This window comes from Melanerpes formicivorus, unplaced genomic scaffold (genome assembly GCF_026170545.1).
Source record: "Melanerpes formicivorus ecotype bairdi unplaced genomic scaffold, bMelFor1.0.p_v2 SCAF_26, whole genome shotgun sequence".
Taxonomy (NCBI): Eukaryota; Metazoa; Chordata; class Aves; order Piciformes; family Picidae; genus Melanerpes; species Melanerpes formicivorus.
In genome coordinates, this window is record NW_027142378.1 from 5265326 (window position 1) to 5285614 (window position 20289).

The 20289-nt window shown below is 53.1% G+C and overlaps 1 long non-coding RNA gene and 1 pseudogene across 2 annotated transcripts; one reads left to right on the forward strand and one right to left on the reverse strand.

Moving 5' to 3' along the window:
- Positions 1-8207: 8207 nt before the first annotated feature.
- LOC137448841 (uncharacterized) lies at positions 8208-12352 on the reverse strand. Of its 2 annotated transcripts, none has more exons than XR_010989233.1 (4): positions 12135-12352; positions 11681-11857; positions 9888-10041; positions 8208-9695 (listed from the first exon to the last, which is right to left on the reverse strand). It is a non-coding gene; the product is annotated as an uncharacterized lncRNA (long non-coding RNA). The 2 variants fall into 2 exon arrangements; XR_010989234.1 differs by having other exon boundaries at positions 11681-11899.
- Positions 12353-12376: 24 nt separating this feature from the next.
- Positions 12377-16015, forward strand: LOC137448829 (centromere protein F-like; annotated as a pseudogene).
- Positions 16016-20289: the final 4274 nt, after the last annotated feature.

Sequence of the window (20289 nt, forward strand, 5' to 3'; positions counted from 1 at the left end):
GGGGGTCCCTCCTTGAACCTCCCGCCGGGCACCGGCAACACGCTTCCCTGCCTACAGGGCAGTCGCTCTCGGCCCGGCACTCCCAAAAAGCCCCACTGAGAGCCAACAGGCTCTGGCCTGCGCCCCACTTACGGGCCGGCCCTCCTGGCTGCAGCACAACACCATCTCTTCAGGAGCCCGGGGACTGACCTCAGCCCTCTAAGGGCCACGCAAGGTTGGTTCCTGTCAGCTGCCTAAAGCAGCCTCCCCTGCCCTGCTTACAGGGATCTTTGGGCGGCTGCTGGGGACAGAAGGGGACGGGAGGGGCCGGAAGGGGACGGAGGGCTCCACAACTCTTCACGCAGGCCCCCAGTACGGGGCTGCTAAGCTGACGGGCTGCCAAGAGAACAGGCTGCCATGGAGGCAGAGACCCAGGCCCTGAACTACAGGCGGGTCACCTTGCCGCAGCACGACTATAAGCGGCTTCGCTGTGTCCGTTGACTATAAGGGAGGGGCAAGCCGAGCTCCCCACCCCGCTCGAGGCACCCAAGGAGGCTGCCCGGCAACTGCCCAGAGCCCCTCTTTCCCCCCTGGGAAGCCTAAGCTAAGCTAAGCTACGCCACACTGCAGCCTTGTCAAAGGGACCTAAAGGACAAGCAGACTCAGGCGCACAGAGTCAAGGGGGGGGGCCACACACACAGCCCTTCCCAGGAGAGGGAGCAAGCTCTGGGCAGCCACTGGTGGGGCAGACATCCTTACCCCGAGCGGGAGAGCAGAGGGTCAGACTTGGTCCCTCCAGGGGATGCATGGAGGCAGAGGGACCTCGGGATGCCAAGGGGCAAACGTTGTGACACTCCCCGAGTACAGGGGGTCACGCTGGCCACGCCGCCAGCAACCTACCGGGGCTGTTTAAAGGGCCCTCCCCTGCTTACGGGGGGGCTGGGGTCCAGGGAGCTCCGGTTCCCCCACAGGGCTGGAGACGCTGGCACGCACCCTCCTTACAGGGTTGCCAGGCTCCGGGCAGCCTAAAGGAGCAAGGTGGCAAAAGGCCAAAAACAGCACAAGCAAAGGACCAAGCCCTGCTTACAGGGAGGTCGCCCAGCGCAATGGGCACCCTAACGGTGCTGGCAAAGATCTTGTGTTACCACAGCCAAATTCGGAGGGAAGTCTCATTGCCCAGGGCGCCTTTCCCCCGTGTCCTGTTCTTCAGCCCAACGCTGCTCTTCTTCTCGTCGCCTCTTGCCGCGCCGCACCTTGCCCCGCCGCACCTTGCCTCGCCGCTCTACACGTGGGCCTCCTCTTCCTTCTGTGCCAGCTGCTGCTGAGGAAGGAGGACAGAGTTAGGCCTCGGCAGAGCCAACTCCTCCCCGCCCAACGGAAAGAGGGATCCTTACAGCCCCGCAGGCAGCTCCCCAAGGGCGCCGCCTGGCCAGCTCCCCGCCCGCGGACACCCCCAGCCCTACAAAGTCTTCCCGCTTCGGCTCGACTCACCCAAGAGGCACACGGCAGACTTCCGGTCAGGACTGGAGGCAGGCACCCTGGGCAATGGAGCTGGGCATGCAAAGCAGCGGCCAGAGCGGCTGCACGACCCTGCTTACAGGGGGCTGGAACCGCTGCTGGCACGGCAAAGAGCCCGGGATGCCAGGGCACTGACCGGGCCCTGACTTACAGGGCGGCCCTGGTCCCAAAAGGCCCGCGGAGGCTCCTTCGCTCCGCTTCAGGGGCGTCTCGACCCACACCCCACTAACTGGGGGGGGCACCCCACACAGGCTGCCAGCAGAGCGCAAAGGCACTCGGACCACAACCCCGCTTACGGGGCGGGGTCGACACCCAGGGAGTTGAGAGCGTGGCCTGGCCCCTGCAGCTGCAGGAAGTCAACAACTCAGCAGCCAGGGCAGTGGAGCATCACGGCCTAAAGGCCGGGGGGCTGCGGCCCCGACCCCGAAGACGGGGCGGGGAGGGGGAACACGCTAAGCTAAGCCCCACACGTTTCCTGGCCCCGAGCCTCTGAAAGGCCAGGGCCAAATCTACCCCCCCAGATTACAGGGGGGGTCCCTCCTTGAACCTCCCGCCGGGCACCGGCAACACGCTTCCCTGCCTACAGGGCAGTCGCTCTCGGCCCGGCACTCCCAAAAAGCCCCACTGAGAGCCAACAGGCTCTGGCCTGCGCCCCACTTACGGGCCGGCCCTCCTGGCTGCAGCACAACACCATCTCTTCAGGAGCCCGGGGACTGACCTCAGCCCTCTAAGGGCCACGCAAGGTTGGTTCCTGTCAGCTGCCTAAAGCAGCCTCCCCTGCCCTGCTTACAGGGATCTTTGGGCGGCTGCTGGGGACAGAAGGGGACGGGAGGGGCCGGAAGGGGACGGAGGGCTCCACAACTCTTTACGCAGGCCCCCAGTACGGGGCTGCTAAGCTGACGGGCTGCCAAGAGAACAGGCTGCCATGGAGGCAGAGGCCCAGGCCCTGAACTACAGGCGGGTCACCTTGCCGCAACACGACTATAAGCGGCTTCGCTGTGTCCGTTGACTATAAGGGAGGGGCAAGCCGAGCTCCCCACCCCGCTCGAGGCACCCAAGGAGGCTGCCCGGCAACTGCCCAGAGCCCCTCTTTCCCCCCTGGGAAGCCTAAGCTAAGCTAAGCTACGCCACACTGCAGCCTTGTCAAAGGGACCTAAAGGACAAGCAGACTCAGGCGCACAGAGTCAAGGGGGGGGCCACACACACAGCCCTTCCCAGGAGAGGGAGCAAGCTCTGGGCAGCCACTGGTGGGGCAGACATCCTTACCCCGAGCGGGAGAGCAGAGGGTCAGACTTGGTCCCTCCAGGGGATGCATGGAGGCAGAGGGACCTCGGGATGCCAAGGGGCAAACGTTGTGACACTCCCCAAGTACAGGGGGTCACGCTGGCCACGCCGCCAGCAACCTACCGGGGCTGTTTAAAGGGCCCTCCCCTGCTTACGGGGGGGCTGGGGTCCAGGGAGCTCCGGTTCCCCCACAGGGCTGGAGACGCTGGCACGCACCCTCCTTACAGGGTTGCCAGGCTCCGGGCAGCCTAAAGGAGCAAGGTGGCAAAAGGCCAAAAACAGCACAAGCAAAGGACCAAGCCCTGCTTACAGGGAGGTCGCCCAGCGCAATGGGCACCCTAACGGTGCTGGCAAAGATCTTGTGTTACCACAGCCAAATTCGGAGGGAAGTCTCATTGCCCAGGGCGCCTTTCCCCCGTGTCCTGTTCTTCAGCCCAACGCTGCTCTTCTTCTCGTCGCCTCTTGCCGCGCCGCACCTTGCCCCGCCGCACCTTGCCTCGCCGCTCTACACGTGGACCTCCTCTTCCTTCTGTGCCAGCTGCATATCACAAAGTTATTTTTTTTCTGTTCAAAACAATTTCCCTCTTTAAATTATGTCAGCTTCTATTTTCAAATTTTCCATCCTCTGTCCTGCATATTTTCCTTGCAAATGCAGGCAGTATATCCCTTCTGCCTGTGTATAATTACTTTTTTTTTTCCTGCAAAATATCACCTTTTCCCCTCTTCCTGTTTCCTCATCTGATCCTATCCATATAATCTCTCTCCCTCCTACATATGCTGGTTTTTTTCCATCTGAAATCTTTATTTTTGTGTCCTACAGGTTACTTTTGCTGGTCACTTCAGTATCTTGTCTCATTGATATTTGCCTTAGGTCTTCCTTCCCAAATATCTCCTGTGTCCCCTCCTGTTTACATCAGGTTTTCCCAGAAAAATGTTCACCTTCTCCCGTGTGGATTACCTCCCGTTTCCCATCCATCACAGGTCTGCTCCCCTGAAATTTCCTCAGCTTTTCCCTGCTAAATCTTCATTTTCATCCCTTAGAAACTATCTGATACTTTTTCTGTCCAGAATATCTTCTCTGTGTTCTTGTTTACCTCTGGGTTTGCTCCAGTTGTTTTATTTTCTTTCCCAGAGATTCCCCCCTTTTTCCTCCAATATGTCACTTCTTTCTACCTGAATCTGTTTTCCCTCCCAACATTCATTCTATGTAAAAGAACAAAATAACCAAACACACAGACACGCACATACAAAGTTTTAAGCCACATAGTAAAGTACTTTATTTTTTAATAAAATATATATCGTCCCTGAGTTAATTCCCCTCCCCCTGACCAGTCACCCTCTGTGCCATCACAAATCCGCCAAAACTCCAGCGGTGCCTTCCCTTCGCTCCGGCAGCCGCAGCTCTGCCGCAGGAGCAGATTCTCGCAGACGCCAAACCCTGCGGGGCTGCAGCGTGGGGTTCAGCGCTGTCCAGCGGCACAGCCGCACAGCTCCGTCCCTTCCAATTCCTTCCTTGACAGTTCCTGAGGCGCGGGGCGCCGCGGCGGAGCGGGGCAGAGCCGGGCAGAGCGGGGTGAGCGCCGCGGCGGAGCGGGGCTGAGCGGGGCTGAGCGGGGTAGAGCGCCGCGGCGGAGCGGGGCAGAGCGGGGTAGAGCGCCGCGGCGGAGCGGGGCTGAGCGGGGCAGAGCGGGGCTGAGCGCCGCGGCGGAGCGGGGCTGAGCGCCGCGGCGGAGCGGGGCAGAGCGGGGCTGAGCGGGGCTGAGCGCCGCGGCGGAGCGGGGCAGAGCGGGGTAGAGCGCCGCGGCGGAGCGGGGCTGAGTGGGGCTGAGCGTCGCGGCGGAGCGGGGCTGAGAGTCGCGGCGGAGCGGGGCTGAGCGGGGCAGAACGGGGCTGAGCGTCGCGGCGGAGCAGGGCTGAGGGGGGCTGAGCGCCGCGGCGGAGCGGGGCTGCGCGGGGCAGAGCGCCGGGGCTGAGCGGGGCTGCGCGGGACTGAGCGCCGGGGCTGAACGCCGGGGCTGCGCAGGGCTGAGCGCCGGGGCTGAGCGCCGGGGCTGCGCGGGATTGAGCGCCGGGGCTGCGCGGGATTGAGCGCCGGGGCTGCGCGGGATTGAGCGCCGGGGCTGAGCGCCGGGACTGAGCGCCGGGACTGAGCGCCGGGACTGAGCGCCGGGGCTGAGCGGGACTGAGCGCCGGGGCTGAGCGGGACTGAGCGCCGGGGCTGAGCGGGATTGAGCGCCGGGGCTGAGCGGGACTGAGCGCCGGGGCTGAGCGGGACTGAGCGCCGGGGCTGAGCGCCGGGGCTGCGCGGGGCTGAGCGCCGGGGCTGAGCGCCGGATTGAGCGCCGGGGCTGCGCGGGGCTGAGCGCCGGGGCTGCGCGGGGCTGAGCGCCGGGGCTGAGCGGGACTGAGCGCCGGGGCTGAGCGGGACTGCGCGCCGGGGCTGAGCGGGACTGCGCGCCGGGGCTGAGCGGGACTGCGCGCCGGGGCTGAGCGGGACTGCGCGCCGGGGCTGAGCGGGACTGCGCGCCGGGGCTGAGCGGGACTGCGCGCCTCTCCCCCAACCCGCGATGTTATTGAAAAGAGCACAAACGTGCGCAGGGCTGAGCGGTTTGTAAGAGCGCCTCCCACATTTCCTTTTTAATTCCTCTCCTCAGCTCTGCCCCAGCCCAGCCCTGCTCCCTCTCGCACCTCGGCGCTGCCCTCCCGGCTCCGCCAACCGCTGCGCTGCTCTCCGACAGCCCCGGCGCTGTCCCAGCAGACTTCAAGAGTCCCCTCGCCCCCGCCCCATGTACCGGCGCCTCCGCCTCGGGTTCAGCCTTCCCGGCAGAGCCGGCATTCATTCCCTCAGCCGCTGGAGTCCCCTCGGGGAGGCTCCGCCCCGCGCCTCAGGAGCTGACAGCCTGCTCCGCAGGTGCCGCTCGGGCCCCCAGCCGCCCCTCACGCTCCTTCCATTAACGCCATGTACATGGAGGTGTGGGTTAAGCCCCACTGGAGAGTGCCTCAGGTATCATCCAATCAATCAATCTAAGCTCCTGCAGGTCCGCCCCGGCCCAGCTCTCCCTGTCCCTCACGCACCTGGCCGTGCTCTGCCTCACGCACCCGCCACCCCCTGCGGTGCCTGCCCAGCTCTCCGGCAGCCCCAGCGCTGCCCCCGCGCTTCAGGAGCCGTGCTCGAGCCCCCTCAGTGCAGTAGGGCTGCAGCCCCCTCCCCACAGCCGCTCGCCTCCGGCCGCTCCAGCTCCCGCGCGGACGCCGCCTGAGGCGCGCGTGGCAAAGGCGGGAGCGGCACGCGCCGGTCCCTGTGGCGCGGCAGAGCGGGAACACAGCTGCGTGGAAACCCTCAGGGCGCTCACAGCCGCGGGACCCCGACCCCCCCCCCCCCCCCGCCCCCCCCCCGCAGCACCTTCTGTGGCGCTCACAGCCACAGACCCCCCAGCCCCGCCACCTTTCATGCTGTTTTAATAAAAGCGATGCCGGGCTGCAGATGACAGCACCTCAGACACTGACTACAGAAACCTTCTCCTCAGCTGTGCCCCAGCCCAGCTCTCACGCTCCTCCTATTAACGAGATCCCCACGGACGTGTGGGTTAAGCCCCACAGGAGAGTGCCTCAGGTGTTAATCATAAATAAATAAACCTCTCTGAGCTCCTGCAGCTCTGCCCCGGCCCGGCTCTCCCTGTCCCTCACACACCTGAGCTTTTCTCCCTCGCGGATCCGCAGAACCCTCTGTGAGGCACCTGCCAGGTCCCTAACGTCCGGAGCTGTGCCACAGATGCCCTTCGAGAGCGCTTTTCGAAGCCCCGCAGTTCAGCGGCGCCCCAGGCTGGGGTTGCTGCCGCCCGGGCCGGTCGCCTCTGGCCGTTCGAATTCCCGCGCCGCCCCCCTGGGAGGGGCCCGGGGCGAGTGCCGGCCCCGCGAGGCGCGGAGGAGGTGAGGCGGCCCCCGGCCAAACGCCGCCGCCGCCGCCGCCGCCGCCCGGCCAAACCGCACCGCGCATCGGAGCGCTCAGACTCCTCCGCCGCCCCGGTGTGACCCTGGCAGAGCCTTCGGCCGCCCCTGCTGCTGCCGCTGTTAAACGTATCTACATCTGTCGATGTTCTGAGCTGCACAGCAGAGACCTCAGAACTAAGTAAGGAATTTGAAGCAGTCCCTCTCTGCCGCTCGAGCTCTCTCTGCTCCTTCTCTCGCGCTCCCAGGCTGTGCCGCACGGCTCCGCACGGCGCTCGGCGGCGCCCGCCGCAGCTCCCCACCGGAGCTCTGCCCCAGGGCGGCCTCCAGGCTCTCCGCGGTTCCAGGCTGGGGTTCAGCTCTCGCCGAGCGCCCTTCCAGTTCTCGCACCGATCCCTGCCGGGGCCGGGGCGGAGGGGCGGCGGCCGTCGCCGAGCGCTGCGGTGCCCCGGGGCGCACAGACCCCGCTGCCGCCTCCGGCCCCGCTGCCGCCTCCGGCCCCGCTGCCGCGCTCACAGCCGCCCCGGCTCCGAGACCCCCCGCCGCCCCAGCTCTCGTCCCTGGTCCTCCGGACTCTCGCAGCCGCCCCGCACCTGCCCCCACGTCCCCGCGGGAGCCTGCCCTGCCCCCGGCTCCCTGCCGCGCCTGGGGCTGTCCTGCCTTGTACCAGCAGGACCCTGGCCCCCTGCTGGGAAATGAGGCGGCAGGGACGTGATAAAAGTATCAATTATTGTGACCGTTCTGTGTTACGCTCTTTGCTGTATAAACGCTGTACCTTGTGTATATATTCCCTGCCTCCCATTCTGCCTGTACAACACAGCTCTTTTCCATTTTGCCTCTCCGACTGGGTTAGCTGTGGTTTGTGTGTGGAGAACTGAACTTTTCTCACTATCACCATTATTTATGGATCCAAACGCCGCCGCCGCGAACGAGACGAAATGAGGACAGCGACAGAGCCGGGGCTCGGTGCCTGCGGCTGCCCTCGGCTCAACTCGGCCGACTGCGGCTCCGCGGCGCAGGCACCAGCTCGCTCGGGACGCACCCGCCCCGTCGCACCGCCGCTTTCCATCCTCCTGAGAGAGTAAATACAGGCTTTTTTGCTTTCTAAACTATAAATGAATGTAAATGCTTTGTATCCATGTCAAAACAAGACCTTTCTCTTGTGTAGCTCCTCACACTAACAGCTACAAGTTTAAGTCATTTTTAATCTCCCCCTCTCTCCTGCCCCACCGACCCACCAGGACTTTTCAGCCATTTCAAGCACTCAGGGCACTTGGAGGGGAGGCAGCAGCACCAAGAACCGCCGGCGGCCACAAGCCGCTACACGTGTGCAGTGTCCACAATGGGACACAGGGTGGCAGCACGCCGCACTGATGGGGCACCGGCGCCTGTGCGTGGGACGCCGCTCCCCTTGGCTCGGTGCGGTTTTTTTTCCATGTGAATATTAGACCAACACGACACACAAAGGAAAATCCACTCGTTTTTATTTTTATATGCACAATTTATATTTCTCTTTCACACCCCCCCCCCCCCCCGTGGCTCTGCTCAGGATTTGCTTTTCTCTTCTGGAAGCCTTTCTAGATAACAGAGGAGATACAGGTGTGGTCCTGTCAAAGCCTTTCTGCATACAAATCACTGCCATTCTGCAAGCTCTCCATAAACAGCACAGCTTTTCCTCTGCTGGAACACCTCACAATCACACTATCACACTTACACTTTTCCAGGGCTTTCCATCCCCTCCAAGAATGTCCAGGCATTTCAAACATTCTGGGCTGGAAGCAGCCTTTTTGGGAGGCTGCCCCCACCCCTCCCTCACTGCTCCTCTGCTGCATCCTTGCCCAGCCCCACCTGGCATCATGGAAGGAAAGACAGAGACAGCTGAGGGGCTGCCCTCCTTTTTATCACCTGAGGCAGGGACAGCCTTTTGGGTAAGGTTTGCACCTTCAGCATATGGCTGAGCTTTGCTGCCTTTCTCTTCTGAGAGCTGTTGCACAGCTCTGCATCTCCAAGCATGTCCCCCAGGACTGATGACCCCAAGATCAACCTTGCAGTTGGTGCATTTATTGCTGGCAATCACCAATCTCTTCTTTCTGTTGCCCTCATAAATTAAAACCTTTGATGGTCTCAATGTGGTTCCCCCATTCATCTGGTGTCTTCAGTGGAATTGTGGGGTCTTAGATGTTGGAGTCCTGCAGCATCTGGGGTGAGGGGGTGTTCAGTGTCCCCCCCAACATGATGAAATGGCCTCAAGTTCTATCAGGGGATATTTAGGTTGGCTATTAAAGAAGCTCCTTCACTGAAAGGTTCTCAAACACTGAAATAGGTTCCCCAGGGAAATGGTTCAATTCCCACCCCTGCAGATGCTTAAAAGACAAAGAGATGTAATGCTGCAGGACAGGGTTTGGCATGAGACTTGGTAGAGCTTGTGAGGTGTTGGACTCCAGAATCTGAAAGGTCTTTTCCAACCCAAACAATTCTATTATTCTATAAAACACTCACCTGGCGACAAGCTGATGAGCAACTTCACTCTGATGAAAAGCTTCTTGAGACGGTCACCACCCTCACTAAGTCAGCACATGAAAACCATGTCCCTGCTGAATGAGTGCTCCTGAAGCCTCACTGACATTGGCACAAAACTGTATTTGTGTCCAGGTACATGTGAGCAAAACCATACTGACATTACCAAGAAATAATAATTTCTTTCCCATCAAAGCTTCCATGAGCAGGGAAGGTGCATTTACAGTTCCCCATTAAATGCAGTGAGCCTGACCAATCTTGTTTACCACAGCAGAAATGAATTATGCTGTGGTCTGGCTTCAGCTCTCAACTATTCCTATGTTGAACAAGGACAGCTTATACTCACAGAAGTCACTTGGTGGGTTGTGTGCGAGGTTCCTGTAAAGCTCAAGTCTCTGAGCCTTCTTTACAGCTGTGCTTAGCCCAAAATCAGACAGTTTCACATGACCCTAAAGAAAGCAAAAAAAAAACAATCAAAGAAAACAAGCCAGAAAGACTTGTGCTTAAAAGAAAAAAGGTTTAACAACTGCACAGCCTTCTGAGGCCATGGCAGATTTGCACAGAGCTATTTCAAGCACCACTCTGCATGGCATCAGCTGCAGACTGTGGGGTTTCAAGCACAGGCATTTTGCACTGCTTACCCTCATACCCAGTAAAGGCTCTCTGGTTTAATATCCCTGTGGATGACTCCCAGCTGGTGAACAGCACTGGTGGCCAACACAGTTCCAGGCCTGTCAAACTGTGTCTCCTCCTCTGATAAGGTATCTCGCCTCATTAGTGAGGTCATCCTGTCACCTACGTGGAGAGAAGAAAACACAGCTGTGAAATCAGACCACGTGAATGTGAGACTCATTCTGTGTGAAACCTCAGAGAATCCAAACCTAACCTTGTAGCTGGCCTTAGAGCTCCTCTTTGGAGAATTATCACTACCAGGACCTACAAACCCAACATCCTCTGTCAGCAAACTGGATGTTAAATCTGAAAATTGCCAACTGAAACAGCAATTGGATGGCCCAGGATATACTGCGAGTTTGAACACACGAGACCTGGAATGCACAAAGAAACTGTTAACAACTTTGTGTGTGTGTATGTGTTCATAGCTTAGGAGTAACAAAGCAGAACCAATTCCCAAAAGGTTCTCACTGCATTCCCAGGTCAATTAGAGGCTCGCTCTGGTTGTATTTAATACCTATAAATTCCCATCAAAACCTTTGCAGCAAAGCAAGAGAAAAAACCAACAAGCAAACCACAAACTGCTTCATATTACTAAGTAGGAACTTGAAATCCTACAGGAATTGGGTTTTTTTATGACAAATTATTCCTTTTATTTTCTCCTTCTTTTGGTGTCATACCAACTAGTACATATTCACCACCTAACTGAATGTCACAGCTGTGACTCAAATCCAAGCAAGACAAAGTGTATGAAGGAAACAAAAAATAGAGAGAAAGCTAAAGAATTCTCATTCTCTTCACTTTTCCCTTAAGAGATCCAAAACTATAGTAAGGCAGGCCTGAATGTCATGAGCTTTGGGATTTGGATAAGCTTGGGAAATCATTTTGTTTGCGCTTCATGGTTCTTGTGTTCCATTGTAGAATGAATAGCACAGCACAGCATAACATAGCATGGAATAGGAATAGGATAAATCAGGTTGAGATCATCATGTCCAACCTATCATCCAACACTACATAATCAACTAAACCATGGCACCAAGCACCCCATCAAGTCTCTTCCTAAACACCTCCAGTGATGGTGACTCTACCACCTCCCCAAGCAGCCCATTCCAATGGGCAATCACTCTCTCTATGAAGAATTTCTTCCTAACATGCAGCCTAAACCTCCCCTGTGCAGCTTGAGACTGTGTCCTCTTGTTCTGGTGCTGGTTGCCTGGGACATACTTACAACATGAAATACAGGCTTCTGAAACTGGAGCTTCTCTCTCACTGGTAATTCCATGACCTTGTGTCCAAACCCCAATTATATGTAATTTAAATTGTTCACAGCTTGTACCACAGATCAGTCTCAGCATGTTAGTTTCTGGACCTAGATGAGTCTTAGTGCTGCCTCGCTCTGAGCTCAGGAAAACATGCCAAACTGTGGCTAACTGCAGACATCACATTTATAGGACTGAATCGTCCAACTTTACTTTGTATTTCAAACAGACAGCACCTGGCTGGATGCTGTACTCACGAAAGTGTGCCTAGGAAGATCACACAAGCAGGCTTGATGTTCCTCACAGCCCTGAGGGCATTGGCCAGCTAGCAAGTAAGCATCACACAGCTGCTTCCTGCACCCAGCAGGATGTGGGGGAAGAGAACTGGACGGGTAAAAGTGAGAAAACTCATGGGTTGGGATAATAGTAATACTAGCCATAACAGCAATAGCAATAGCAGCAATCCTAAGGAGGATAAGAAATGGAGATGAACACTTGCTCACCATCAGCTGACTGATGCTAATCCACTCCTGGAGGGTAGTCCACTGGCCAACTGCCCTCTAGCTTTCTTGCTGAGCATGTGAAATATCCCTGCCGAGGATGGAATGTGCCTGTGCTCAGCTGGTCCCAGCCGCCCCAGCGGTGTCTCCTCCCAGCTTCCTGTGCACCTCAGCCTCTGGCTGATGGGGTGGAGCAGAAGAGGCTTTGGCTCTTAGTAAGCACTGCTCAGGGGTAATTAAAACGTCCCTCATTACCACCAGTGCCTGCAGCACCAGTCCCAATCCCAGCCCGCACCGATTCGCCCCTAGTGCCCACGGGACCCTGCGGAGAGGCTCCGACAGCTCCCCAAGGTCGTTCGAGGCCCCCAGGCGCCTCCACGCGACCCCGGACCCTTTTAGATGACCCCACCAGAACTTTCGATATCCCCAGAGCCTTTTAGGTGCCCCCAGACCTCACCTGCCCCCTCCAAAAGCCGTTCGGATGCCCGGCAGCGACACCGCACACCGGACCGCAAGCTACCCGCATGCGCCGGGCCCCCTGCCCCGCCAAAGAATGGCGGCTCGCAGGCAGCGTGGGGCACAGAACGAAGTCAGAATCTGGATCGAGAGCTCCCCGTGCCAGTTCCTGCCCCAGCGCGCACGGAACACAGCGCTGCACACACCCATGGCAACACACTGAGGGCATCCCGACACTGGCGCATGCGTGCCAGCAGGGCCGCGCTGCGGCGCATGCGCTGTATCCACGGCAACGCTCATGTCGCCACCTTATTGGCGCGAACAGACTCGCGCTGTGGCGCATGCGCTATTTCCACAGCAACGCTCGAGACGCCACCACACTGGCGCGAACAGACCCGCGCTGCGGCGCATGCGCTGTATCCATAGTGACGCAGTGGCGACTATATTACACACGCAGTGGCAGCATTGAGCTCTTTTAGGGGGCTGCTCACGCCGCCGCACAAGTGCAGTACCGACTATTACACACGCGGTGGCAACATTGAGCTCTTTTAGGGGGCTGCTCACGCCGCCGCACAAGTGCAGTACCGACGATTACACACGCGGTGGCAACATTGAGCTCTTTTAGGGGGCTGGTCACGCCGCCGCAGAAGTGCAGTACCGACGATTACACACGCGGGGGCAACACTGAGCTTTTTTTCTTCCATTTAAATTAAACCCCCCCAGCACAGACGCACGTAAAAGCCGCTTTAAACATTTGTATAGACACAGGCTCTGTTTATAGTTCAAGCTCCTATGTGACTTTTCTTTCTTTCTTTTTCTTTCCTTTTTTTTTTTTTTTTTTTTTAATTCTAAAAGCCTTTTAAAAAGAGAGGAGAGGCAGGGGGCTCATTTCAAAAGCTTTTTAACATGCAACTCGATCCAATTCCTCACTCTCTAGATGACAATGAGAACTCTTTCTCCGGACCGCCTCACACCGCTACTTATTAAATATTTTAAAATATTTTGCGATCCCCTCCGAGAATTTTCAGCATTTGGGGGGGGGTTTGCCCCCAGCCCTTGCTCACCTGCACCCTTGCTGCATCATCCCCCTGCCCCATGTGCCATAATCGGTCCACCCCAAATCCCCCCAGTCTCTTTGATTCACCCCCCAAAAGGCAGAAAACAAAGGAAACTGCCCAGCCAGCAGCTGGTCCCTTTCATAGTTATACTTGTACCCACCCCCTTCCCCCCAAAGGGGAGCTCTGCTAGAGAAATTAAGGGGGGTGGGGGGATGCCCCCACAAACAGCTGCAGCCACCCCAGCCCCCGTGCTGCTGACTGGTGGCTGCCCCACGGTGAGGGAGGCGCCAGAGGTCAGTGCCACCTCTCTCACACCCTGTTTTGGTTAGACCTCTTGGCTGTGATGCTCACCCCGATGCTTCCATCCCATGTTGCAGGCAGGTTCCTGCTGGACCCATGTCTGAAGTGTCCATGGACCAGTGCTTGGCTTGGGGAGGGTCTGGATGGTACTGGGAGGCTGTGGAAGGACTCTGGGGGGTCGGAACTGGGAGGTGTGGAGTGGCTGAGGGGGGCACTGGGGGTTACTGGGAGGTACTGGGCAGCACTGTGGGAGCGAGGGGGGGGTGGCTCTGATGGTACTGGGAAGTACTGGGAGGCTGTGGAAGGAGGCTGTTTGCCTGTGCATTGGTCAAGAATTCTCTTAAAATTCTGCTTGTTTGTTCTCCAGCAAACATGTTATCTCCAAAATGTTACTGAGTTTGTAACACACTGTCACATATTTTTGTTATAGTTGCATGGTTACAGAACAAATGTAATTAAAAGATGTGTGACCATTGCATTATAAATTCTTATATGTGCAGCTTTTTTAATGTCAGTTATATGAACATTGATACTTTGCCTTGAAAGGTGCTGGTGAGAATGCGGACGCAGAATAAATTCAGTTAAAGCTGGAAGAATGACAGCAATCTGCAGAAGTGAAAATCAGAGAAGCAGATGAAAACTTGGAGAAATACTGCTCACTAATTGTTAAATGTTATAAACTAGAGGAAGAAAATGTCATGCTAGAAACACAAGTAATGTTTTTGAGTGCTCAGCTGAAACAGCCAGCAAGTGATGTTGTCACCACTCCTTTGCTGAATTCAGATAACTCTTTAAGAGTGAGTAATCAGTCTATCAAAGAGAGAAAGAGATGAGGTCAGGTAAAGATACTACTAAGCTTTCTAGTAAAAGGCAGAGATATGAAGACAATGGGAAAGATGATGAAGAACCCAGATCCCCTGTGCCAGAGACTTCATCAAAGGAAAAAAGGGTGATTTCTTTCAAAATCTGCTGGATCAGGAGAACACAGATGATGAGCCAGATGTGCTTCCAGCAGTAGTGAAAAAAGGTATTTATAAAACACTTAAAGGTAAACATCCTCTGAGCACAGCAGGTGTTTTTTCCACTCTTGATTTGCTGACTTGGTTTTACTCTGAGTAAGTAGGTGACTATTTTTAGTAGGTGAAAGCAGTGAAAATGGAAGGTGTGCCAGTGCCATGTCAGTGTTTGTGGAGCTGTAGTGTTAGAGCAGCATAAATCATTTATGTTGGTTTTATAACTGCCCTTCTGCTAAGAGTTAAATGATCCTGACAGTCACAACTTTGTAGTTCCTTACGTTGTACATATTAGAGGCTAAGGTTATGATGTGTAAAAGCAACAGAGCTTTGCTGGCTGAGGACTTGCTCTAGTCATCTAAAAAGCATTATTTGTACCATTCACTGAAACTTACAGGGGACTGGATGTGAATGAATCGAAATGTTAAAGGCCACAAGCCAGGTATGCTGGGGTACTGTGCTGTGACAGTCACGCTTGCTCTCACAATAGCCCCACATAGTTCCTTCACTGTTACTCCTTAGGAGATCAAAGAAGCAGTTCACAGGTATGCAAGGTCTGAATGTCAAGTGGTTGGTGTCAAGGGCTACAGGGGTACTCTGCAAATGAAGGTCAGGGCTGCCCTGTACCAGGCATGGTCATATCCAGCTGGCTCTAAAGGGCAAAATCATGCACCAAAATGGGACCAGTCAGAGGTATTTGTCTCAGCTCTGTGAAAGCATAAGGGCAATAAATGCTGAGGTGAAGGAAAAACATTGCTTGGGGTAGTTTGGCTTGGAGAAAAGAAGGCTCCAGGGAAACATTGTAGTGGCTTTGCAGTACCTGAAAGGTGCACTGGGGAAGGACTTTATATAAGGGCTTGTTGTTACAGGATGGGGGGGAGTGGCTTTGAGCTGGAAGGGAGGAGATTTAGACTGGATATTAGGAAGGAATTCTTCAGAGTGAAGGTGGTGAGACACTGGAACATGTTGCCCAGGGAGGTTGTGGATGCCCCCTCCCTGGAGGTGTTCAGGGCCAGGCTGGATAAGAGCTGGAGCAACTTAGTCTAGCAGGAGAGTTAAAACTAGATTTCAAGGCCCTTTCCAACTCAAACCATTCTGTGATTCTATGATTATCGTTGTACCTTGGCTACACTTTCCAGGGTTTGCATATGAATTTTGGAATACACAAGACCTCTCCATCAATCTTTTGAATCCAGAGAATGAATTACTGATTTTAATCAGTTATTTTTGTCCCTGTTGTTGAAAAAAAGAGACCTGTTTGAGGAAATATCACCTGTTAGATAGTTTTCATAGAAGCTGTTTATTTTTCAGGGTTTGCTGATATCCCCACTGGAAAGATTAGCCATTACATTTTACGTAGAACCATAAGTCTAAGAGGCAGTCTCTCTCTGGCTTCCCCAAGTGGGAGGTTGCTTTTGGCCACACAAGAAACACAGAAATGCAGACCAGGCGAGCTTGGTAAGTACTCCTGTTCAACACCTGGGGGCAGCAAAACACAAACGATAACTTAAAATGCACCTGAATGTGAAAGCCGTGGGGAAAACCGAATACATTCTCCAAATATATTAATATTTTTAAGTAAGTTTGAGGGCATATCAGCATTCTTTATATTTCTCAACAAAACAGTGAAGATCATAAATACTAAATCACCAAAGCATCACAGAGGTCTTCACCACGCTAACAGTCTGCAAATTGCTCCTGTGATGTAATTTATGACCCTTTGAGAAACATAAGTAAAGCATATGTGTGTTTTCAGTTTCTTATAGTGGATGTTAAAGAGCAGATATTCCTTATGCTGTGGTTTCTTAGGTTTCAGGAAAAGCAAGCAGCAAAGGAATTAATCTCTGGGAGTTTGACTCGGGGCTGAAATTTTTCTGCTAAGAACTTTTCTTGGAATTCCAGATTTGAAATGCTATAAAATAACTACAGATAATTGAGAGGCTGTTAAACATATAATTAGGGAGTGTTTAGATGGTCAAGAACCTGGCCTTTTTAATGTTAATGCTTGCCAGATTTTAAGGTCATCAAAACAAATAAAAAATACAGAATTAGGCTTTGAAAGCTGAGTTTTATTAAAAAAAAGACGAGTAAATGAAATTTGCAGCAACTCTGTGAGTGCTTTCAGTAATGCCACACTGCTGAATGTTTCACAGCACATCAGAATAAGGCATTCTTTCTAAGCTGATGCAAATACTCAGCAGATTATAGAAAAACATTCTAGCTTTAGGACAGAAATAACCCTTTGGTCTGAAATCCAGAAAGTTCCTAACCATGCTGTCTCAAGCTAAGCAGTAAGAGAGCAGAAAGAGCAGTAAGCAGTTACTGTATATTGATTCCTCCTTACATAAGAGCTACATAGAAATACACCAGTATATAAAAATCCTTCCAGTTTGCCAGGTTACACAGAAGCATTCTCTTGGGAATCAGTGGAATCTGCTGCACAGCCAGAAGTGGAGCCATAAAGCAAGGGAACAACTTTTGTTTTCAAAATGCAGCTATTTTGTGTTAGCACATAAAATATGTTGGCAAGGTGCTAAAAGTAAGTAAAGGCGAGCACCACATAGTTTTCTGGATACATACATATAGGTTTTGAGGCCTGAAAGCACCACTGGGAAGATCAGAGCTGTATTTTGAAGTGAGACTGAATCCACTGAATTCTTATGTGTTGTTTCAAGGGTTAATTACTCTGCCTGCCAAAATTTGCTGCTCCTTACAGATGCTGGCTGAAGGTCTGCGTTTTATTACTGTTTCATGTAGTGCTGCCAATAAATTTTATTTACACTCATTTATGTATGTTTCCTTTTAACTTTTGAAACAAATGGAGGGTGCTGCCCGTAAGGAAAATCAGTAGTTCAAAAAAGAAAGGAAGCTTTGGCCACAAAAAATTGCATAGTAATCACCTGCCAGCATGGTGTAGGCTTGCAGGCCCTTGCTGAATGTAGTCAAGGTTACAGCAAAGAACGAGTAATCAGGGACAAATCGTTTTAATTTAACTGCAGGAGGGATTTCCCAAGCAGTCCTCCACTTTGCCTATGCTTGTATTGTCCAAACCTAAGGACAAGCTACTCCTTACCTTCAACTGTATAGGAGAAATTAAGATTTCAGGGTTGTTTTTCCTTCGGTGTGTAAATATGCAGAAATCATCAGTTCCAGGAATTGGTGCCCTTCTCTCTTGGACATTGCTGGATATATGTTTGGGTTATTCTGAGATGACGTTCACCTGGGAATTCCTGGCACAATTGCTCACAATATCATTCCATCACTTATTGAAACTATCAAAACGTGTTGTTTCATGCTTTATATGAATACAGTAATTGGTATGTCTTGTTTGAAAAGTGAAATAAGCCTTGTTTCCTCCTGTTTGACAGGTACTTTGTGTGTTTAATTTCAGATGCCCAGTTTCAAACTGTTGCAAATTTCTCAGAGCATTTAAGACATGCCCTGTCATTTTCATACACAATTTTATTCATTTTCCTATGTGAATTTAATGCAGAATCTAAATCAAGTGCTTTGACTGCACATCAGTTAAAACGTCTAGGTGTCAGTAAAAGAAGTGACAACTATGCTTTATGTTTTCAGAATATGTACAGGAAAAATGAAACACAGAACTCAGTAAACAATACCTGGTATCTTAGTAAACAGATCCAGAGTACTGTCTCTTCCTGGTTTAGTTTTTTCCTGCTCCTAGCAAATAGCTGGCCAGCTGTGTGCATCAGATATTGCATCTTACACCACACCAGAACGACTGATATCAAGTCTCCCTGTATTATATATTTAAAGTGGTGTGATGTATTCAAAATACTTTTATCTGTTTTTGACATTTATGGATATGGTTTGGGCAAATTCTCAGTATTTAGTTTTCTGACCTGCTACAGAAAGCTAATATGGTTTTCCATGACCAGTAAACCAGGACATTTTTGTTTGTGTTACAGGTAACTGTTGGACTGCAGTGCCAAGGAGTAACAGCTTTTCTACCAGGTCACCGCTTTGCCAGTATATGCAACCAGCAAAAACTGCCCCTGATAAGACTAGGGAGAGTCATATGATGCACAAAGATGAAAACTCTCTTAATGAGCAAGGACTACCTGAGCAAGATGAGCAGAAAGAAAATTGTAAGGTGCAGTAAACCTCTATGGACTTATTCATAACTGATAACAATTGTTAACCAAAAACCAGTTTGTGAAATAAATGGAGAGCACTGTTTTCTCCTGTCCAGTGTTTAACACTATGTGGGTTCTGCAGAGTTTGGCCTTGAATATTTACTAGTATCTATAATCACTCAAACTTGTGGAATACGAATGAAGAAACAGATATAACTGATCTCCTGTAGAACTTTCTGTAAATAATTCTTCATAAAACTGTTAACAAAATTAGATCTTGGAAAATGTGTCCTATGTGTTGCCATAGAGTTCATTTCTGCTCTTTTGACTGTGTACTGAAGGTTGGTTTGCAAATGGAAACTAAACTCACCAAATTATCTTTAAAAGCATTAGGTTATTGGAAAAAATGAAGCAAATACTACTGGATAATTCAAAATGAAGCAGTGACTTAACTTGAAAGTGGAAAGCAAGAGCAAGTGCAAGAGCAAGTGCAGGGTCCTGCATCTGGGTCGAGGCAATCCCAGGCACAAATACAGGCTAGGCAGTGACTGGCTGGAGGATAGCCCTGAGGAGAGAGACTTGGGGGTGCTGGTGGACAAAAAGCTCAACATGAGCTCTCAGTGTGCACTTGCAGCCCGCAAAGCCAATCAGATCCTGGGCTGCATCAGGAGAAGTGTGGCTAGCAGGTCGAGGGAGGTGATCCTCCCCCTCTACTCAGCCCTGGTGAGACCCCACCTGGAGTACTGTGTCCAGTTCTGGAGCCCCTATTACAAGAGGGATGTGGAGGTGCTGGAACGTGTCCAGAGAAGGGCCACGAGGATGATCAGAGGGCTGGAGCACCTCTCCTATGAGGACAGACTGAAGGAGTTGGGGCTGTTCAGTCTGCAGAAGAGAAGGCTCCGAGGTGACCTAATTGTCGCCTTCCAGTATCTGAAGGGGGCCTACAGGAAGGCAGGGGAAGGACTTCTCAGGATATCAGGTAGTGATAGGACTAGGGGGAATGGAATGAAGCTGGAGGTGGGGAGATTCAGGCTGGATGTGAGGAGGAGGTTCTTCCCCATGAGAGTGGTGAAACCCTGGAATGGGTTGTCCAGGGAGGTGGTCGAGGCCCCGTCCCTGGGGGTGTTTAAGAGCAGGCTGGCTGAGGCTCTGGCCAGCCTGATCTAGTGTGGGGTGTCCCTGCCCATGGCAGGGGGGTTGGAACTAGATGATCCTTGTGGTCCCTTCCAACCCTGAATGAAACTATGAAACTATGAAACTATGGAAAACCAAATATAAAAGCAGAAATGCAATTCATGCAGTGCACAGGTCCAGTACACTTTATCTTGGTATCCCTTCTGCTAGATGGAATAACATTCTGCAAGGAGGGGTGAGGCATGATGTGAACAAACCCAGAGAGGACTGTCAGTTTTCCCAGAATGTATGCATCTGCCAATCCATCTCTTTGTACTTCCCAGCACACTGGCTTTGACCATAGCTGAAGGCCTTAAAATGTTCATTTTCATCTCTGCAGAACAGCCCTTGGCCAGCCAGTAATCCTCATCATACAGAGAGTGGGCACTATGTACCTGGCCAAAAAGGACACCATGACAACCAGCTGTGCTTACTCTACCAGTAGCGACTGGCTGCTGATTCTCTGCAGGTCACCCTTCACCCTGAAAACACTTGGCCTCGGATGTGTCACT